Below are 7,417 nucleotides of genomic sequence, written 5' to 3'. Positions count from 1 at the left end.
AATTTGTAAAGCGAAGACTCCAAGTAAAACACTATTCAGTGCATAAATTATTTTTCTTTTTAAGATGAATGTCAAATAGTGTGCTTCCTGTTGATGAAATCAATAAAAAGGTTCCGTGGTAAGTTATACAACTTCCTGAGATGCATTGTCGATGCGCAGGAAACCATTAAAGCGTGTCTGATTAAATGTCTGTGTAGGCCTGAAGTGTACAACAAAAAGCTGTTGTATAAGCAGGTGATGAGTGCATGTATCTTGGGTATTCACAGAGATTTATTTGACTGTATAAAAGCTGATGGTATCAAGTAGAAAGAGATAAAGGACTGGAGTTGGTGACCCCTGGCTTAAAGTATCTTGGATCCTGCCCTCCCAAAAAATTGCAAAGCTATAAAACTAAGTAATTTTTTTGTTCGTCAGGTGAAATATGGATTAAGATTAATACTGAGGCATGCTGAACTAAACTGAGGCACTTTTTGGCCATAGTTTGGCTTCATTAGGGGAACGTAACTGTTTATAAAATGTTAAGTTTTACAAGTTTTAGCTACTTTGAAAATTGTATCATAATTTGAGCCAAACCACTGAAAATCTTGAAAGTTGAAACATAAATAAATGACAAGTGATACTTCTGGTGTTTTATTTTTTTGAGAAATGACTAAAAGATGACCATATATGATATATCATGGACAGCAGTAGGGAGCGGTTGCCTAGTGTTTAAACAGAAAAGGAAATGGTTTTGTAACAAAATCACTTTAGATATATATGTCAATTGGATGTGTGGCTGTTTATTGGCAGAGCAGAAAGAGTGTTCACTAAAGTGAACACTCTTTTTTGCAAAGGATTGTCTATACTGGGAAAGCATATGAGTAAACAGGTCTTCTCTCTTTGTTTACATAATTTTTGCCTAAGGATTCATAAAAATGTTGAAGTTTGGCTTAGGCCTGTCGCGATAAACGATAAATCAATTAATCGGACGATAAATGAAACCTATCAACCTCATTTTGATTATAGTCTTTATCATCTCTTCTGGCCTTTTTTCTTGCTGTTGATGACACTGAATGAAAAAAGGCTCAGCTCTGGTGTTCTCCACTGACCCTCCCTTCCTCATTTCCTTAGTCTAATGTCCAGCTCACATTACATGAGTTGTCGGCCCATCTTCAAACCCTGAGACACACCTTAGCCGACAGAAATCCCAGGTATAACGATTCGATCGGGTTCGTCGTGCCGTGTGGTATCCAGCCACATGGGCACAAAATAATGGCTACAAGTCCAGTTAACTAATTTTAAAATCAGGCATTAATCAATGCTTTACTAGAATCTACCTGTGATGCATGTGGCTAGAGTCAGCGTAAAGTCCTGACTGAATGAAAATCATCATAACCCAGTGTTTCTCAACACTGGTCCTCACCGCCCCCCCTGCTCTGCATGTTTTAAATGTGCCTCTACTCCAGAACAGCTGATTCAAATGATTGCATGACATCAAGTACTACAGAAGCCTGTTATTCACCCAGAGATACAATTCAGGTGTGTGGCAGAAGGGAAATAACTAAAACATGCAGGACAGAGGGGCGGTGAGGACCAGGGTTGAGCAACACTGTAAATATAACCTATTTATGTCACATTAACGAAGAACAGGTGAAAACTTACCGGGTTTATCAACTGAGGTAGCAATTTGACTCCAACTCCTCCCCTCGTCATTTCTATATTCTTTGCAGGAAATGTTGAATAAACATTAATGACACCACAAATCATCTCCGATGTCCGCTGGACTTCGGGTTGCGCCGTGTCAGTTGTTTGGGATTCCCCTCCGTAATTTCCCCTCAGAAAGCGCGGAGGAGAATTCGCGCTTTCTGATTGGCTACCTGTCACATTCAACGGGCTGGGTTAAGCGCCCAGACGGGGAAAACCCCTGATTTAGACCGGAGCGGCCACGACGATCTACCGTAACACACCACACACTGCATGATGATCGGTTACGAAATCACCATCGACAATCTTAGATCGACCAACGATCTAAGATTTTCATAAGGGGAAAATAGGGGCAAAAAATGGTGCAGTGTGAACTATTGCATTAGGTAGTCGGTAGTCTTTTCTATTTAAATCTCGTGATTACTGAAGGGCGATATAGTATACAGTCTTCATAATCTGCACTCTTTTGGTTGATTGCAATATTTATTTCCACTTTGGTTTTATGTTTTAGTTTTTATTCAAGTACGTTTTTTGTTAATGGAGGCTGAGAATCCATTTTATTTTTGTTTTTGGTTGTTTTGTTAATTTAGTTTACCAGTTCTAGTGTTATGTGTTCTTTTGAAAATAAAGTGTATCTACCAGGAAATCGCATGTATTATTAGTCATTTCCATTAAATCAGTGTCAAAAGTTCTTGAAACAATATTATCGTTTATCGCAATAATTCTTTTGAGAATTAATCATCCTGCAAAATTTGTTATTGTGACAGACCTAGCTTGGCTTAAAGGGAAGGGAAATCCCTTTATATCTGCTTGGATCAAGCTTGGATCCATGATGGATGGATAGACTTCTGAGCCCCTAATGGATGACGAGCTTTCACTCTGACTCTCCCTGCGGAAGAAACTGATTTCAGCTACTTGTGTTTGCAATCTCGTTCTTTTGGTCACTACCCAGAGCTCATGACCATAGAAAAGGGTAGGATTGCCCGGTAAATCAAGAGCAGCACCTTTTGACTCTCTCTCTTTCACCAGTACGGCGCTTGCATCACTGCAGATTTGTCTATCCATTTTTTTCCTCATTGGTGAAAAAGACCCCAAGGTACTTAAACTTCTCCAATTGGTGCAGAACCTGGTCCCTGGCCTGGAGAGGACTTTCTAACCTTTTCTGGCTCAAGACAATGGTCTCTGACTTGTGGTGTTGATTTTCACTGAGATTTAACTGTGTAAGCAAAGGTAACTTTAAAAAAAAAAAAATTGTCATGAATAGAATATCACGGTACACAATACGTATATCATGAACTCTCTGGATAAATGCCAAAATGTTTCTTTCTTTTCGGTCTTTATGTATGCATCTCGACTTTAAACATGGAAATGAGTGCAAGAACAGAAGAAGAAGTTGTAAAAAATTATTTATGCCGGTGTTTATCAAATTACGTCTGAGGGAATCATCAGTTGTTGTGCTTCAGCTCATTTGTTATAATATAAAATGTCAAGGTCAATATAAAGTTCTGTGAAAATTTAACCACAACAGTGAGTACGGAAAGTCAGTGCACCGTATACATGCTTCCTGAGGTTGCTGCAAGTGTCTTTTCTTAGACAATGAGGTCATTATGTGGTCTTCAACTGCAGCTGAGTGGTTTGCTAGTGCGAGGATAGGTCATGATGAGGACCAAACTGTGCTTCATTTGAAATAAGTTTGCAGAAATGGGTGTAGTTCCCTAGCAGAGAACAACGCCTCAAACATGATTTCACTTAAGGTAGCTGTATGACTTCATTGTCATGAAAAGATAGAAAACAAAAAATTCAATCAGCCCCCATTGGGCCCTCTATTTGATCGTAATATGATAGATTCTGTGCTGTATGTTATATGAAATGGGAGCTTGATTTCTATAGTCACTGTTTTATAGTATTTCTAAAAAAAATAATTTACTGGTGCCCGTCTTTCTTAGTGTACATCTTTGTTCATTCTGAAGAAGCCATCTGCAGGGACAGCTCACAAACTGTCTTTGGCTTGGAAAGATGCCTCACTTGCAGTAAATTAGATGTATGAAATGAGGGACATTTGAATGGGATGGAGTGTTTTGTATAAAGGAGCATAATCAGTTAAGTTTATTTATAAACTATACCACAAATCTAAACCAGTGTTCTTCTGCAAGAGGAGTTTTGACAAATGCTTGCAGAGAAGTGCAAATATAGTTGTGCAGAACAAGAACTTGCAACTTGTGAATCTATGTATTATTTATCATGGATGAAACGCTAAGCTTGTGCACTTCTGCTTAGTGTTTTCAGATGTTTGCTATTTAACAAAATAGAGGCAGTCTCCTGCATTTGAATGCCACCGAATGACCTGACTGAGAGAAAATTATTTGTCCACACGTGCTTTGCACTATTGCTCAGTTGCATAAAAGTTCTTGGTGTTTAACAGGTTCTCATTTTTATTTAACTACTAACCTCATGGTAGAATATGCAACATATATAATATTTTCTGATATACTGAGCAGAGTTAATCAACCTGAAAGTGCTGTTCATTCTCATCCCTTTGTTGTTGTGTGTCACTGGATTTTCAGTCAGTATCGGACTTTATTTTCCACTACCTGTCCTTGCAGTTCATTCACAACAAATGCATCAAAGCAATTGGATCTCAGTTAGGTTAAATTTTTTATTCAAACTGCATAAAAGGTTTTCTGTCTTTGAAACAGCCTATTGCATTTAGTCACTGACTTGCAGCATCCACTCCTACTGGATGAGCATGTAGCATGTTGCATCATTGACTTAACCTTATAAACAGCCAACTTGGGTGACTGACTTGGGGTTTGAGAAGGCAAATCTCTCACCGGTTATTAGTTTTCCATACTCTAGACATACTGTATCTAACCATCAGTGTCATGAATAGTGGAGAGGTTGGAGCTAGAGCCATGTTGGTAATGATAGAATTTATCAAAGAAAAGACTGAGAAACAAGACTCCGGAGACCACATGAACCCACAAATCAGCATTGGAGCTCCCCCCAGCCCCTTTGTTGTAGAGCTCAGGAAAAGGAATGCAGATGGTGCAGGTGATGATGAAGGTGGTGGTGATGAGTATACCACAGGAGATAATGGGGATGATGTGGTTGATATGGATGTTGTGGATGATTGACAAGTAGATGGTGATCATGATGCTGATGCTGAAGTTAGCACAGTGGAGCCAGGTCTTGGTATTGGCCACATAGACGATTGCCCAGGCTGGATGGTAGACTCCTTTGTGAGTGCTATTGTTGTAATGGTTAATTTGCAATGTCTCCATGTGCAGTGGTGATGGAGCTAAATCCTGTCAAACCCCAAAAGATTGTAATACAAATTACTTGCTCAAATGAAGCTCATTAAATATGCATGCCAAGTTTATGGTTGCAATGTGATAAACAATAAAAATGTTCAAGGCTTATGGCATTTTTTTAATAGTGCAGTCCAAATGAACTATTTTGGAATTACCATAAATATGAATGTGAGAATTCAACAAGTTTCCTGTCGCTGACACGAATGTCTCTAAACTCGTTTCTAATTGTGTCGTTACATACTGTTCCATGTATCTGAGAGTTCCTTTTTCAAGGTTCTTTGTTATGAAGGTGTTTCCGCACTGATCTCACAGAATCCCCACAGAGGACATCAGACTGCGTTACCTTTAGCAGTGCCTGTGTTCTCACTTGAAGCTGCATTGTCACATCGCTTCCTCAGAGGATTTCCCATTAGGAATGCTTTGTATGTGCAAACACACCAAGAACCACTGTGGATTCCAACAGGCCCCAGAAGATTATTAGGGCGGTGACTAAATACAAGAGCAACGAGAGAGGAACCTAGTGGGACTGTGGATTATGGGGTCAGGAAATCACACCTCAGGAGGGCTGTGCTCAGGAAGTCAAGAACGCACATGCACACACACACAAATATGTGCACATTTTACACATTGTCTTATGGTTCCTAAAATGTCCACCGCTGTCTATGATTTATTCACACTTCAGTTACTGAACTATAGTCATTTTCAAAAAGCTCTTCAGCAGCTCTTTTTAATATGGGCAGGGTACAGCAAGAGGGAAGTTAAGATTTAAGTTTGAGTCTGTTGTAATTGAAATGACACAGACAGTACAATTCTAAAGAAAAATGTAAGGGAAATAGACATGCATTATTCCAATTGACTCTCAAAAGTACATGACAAAAACAAATATCTCTTTCTACCTTGAGGAGTTGGACAAATCTGAAAAGAAAAATGAAAAAGTACCTCAACTGCATCTAAAACCCAGACTTAACATGAAACATAAAACCCTAACAAATTAATTTTGTCTTAGGTCACGGAAGTGCTGCCACAGTACCTCCGACATCACTGCAAAGTAATATTGAAGTCACTGTCTAGTACTACCAGATCATATGTGAGCCCTCAGCATCCTCTGGTGGTAAAACGATTACTCCTTTTAGTTCATATTTAAGGGACCTGAGAATCGTTATCTTAGATTGAGCACATTTTCATCCTTGTACATATCAGGAATTTTCATACAATTCTTTTACAAAATTTAGCTTTTTAAAATTATTATTTTTTGTCTTCTCGTGGTAAATTCAATTTATAGCATCTCTTGTTTTCCACTAGAGGTCAGCACAGAGAAGCAGAAGAGTGTGGAGAGTGTGAAGCAGGCTCTTACGCTTTTGGGGGAACTTTAACTTGAAATGTTCCAAACAAATATGGACTATTGTTGCTCTCTGTTTACGAGAAATCAGTGCGTGTTGTTTATGATTGATTTGGAGGTTTTATGCACAAGGACAACATGATCAGTCAGTATTTGGGCAATTCAGTTAAATATCTGTATTGATTTATGAATGTTTACGTCTCATTATGTTCCTGGCTAAACTCAACTAGTAGTAGTAGTTTTGGCACATTTTCATGAACCAAAAATGATCCTAATAATGGTTTCTCCTGAAGCATTAGGTCTGTTTTTACCACATGAATGTGTAGTTAGCGGTAGGATACTCTCCACATTACTGGTGCCCCTGCAACAAAACCTAAACTTAATGTAACTGATATTGCAGTGGCGTAATCTCAGTTCTCTCCCAGTGAGACATTGTTTTATCTCCCTTACCATCTTCCTCACTGACTGTTGTAGCAAGAAAATCTCTGGTCCTTGTCCAGCCCTTTTTTGTTACAGTTCCAGCTTTTTTTAAGCTATAATTATTTCTCTGGATGTTTATATACTGGAGCATTTAGCCCAACGCATACCTTCTAGTCACTTGTCTAGCAGTAAATTACAATGACATTTAAATGGCTGATTTGTTTTATTTTATTTTTTATCTGGAAATACTACCAAGCATCTAGTTGGAGTTTCTGTAGATATGCGAAAAGTGCAGGACTCTTTTAACCAGCCGAGAAGCATTATGCAGCAACAGGTGGGTAGGACTGCATTTTGCTATAAACCCGTTTTCTGGCATCGCTTGAGCAGAACCTGTTAACACCAGCAAAGAAACACATCTTCAATTCACGGTAAAACCCGGCGTCTGTGGCTGCTGTAAAATTCTGGCAACCACAGCTGCCGGTATTTTACCTTAAATTAGAGATGTTTATTTTTTTTTTCCTTTTTCTTCATGGTGTGTCCATCGATACTAACTACTATCTGATGCATGTTTGAATAAGTAAAACGATTGGACATTTAAGCTAATCCATCAAAACACGCCATCTGATCATGTATTTGTTTATTTTCTACATCTGTTTGTTTTGAG

The sequence above is a fragment of the Poecilia reticulata genome, chromosome 12 (genome assembly GCF_904066995.2).
Source record: "Poecilia reticulata chromosome 12, P_reticulata-male-v2, whole genome shotgun sequence".
Classification (NCBI taxonomy): domain Eukaryota; kingdom Metazoa; phylum Chordata; class Actinopteri; order Cyprinodontiformes; family Poeciliidae; genus Poecilia; species Poecilia reticulata.
Note: the sequence above shows the minus strand (reverse complement) of the source record.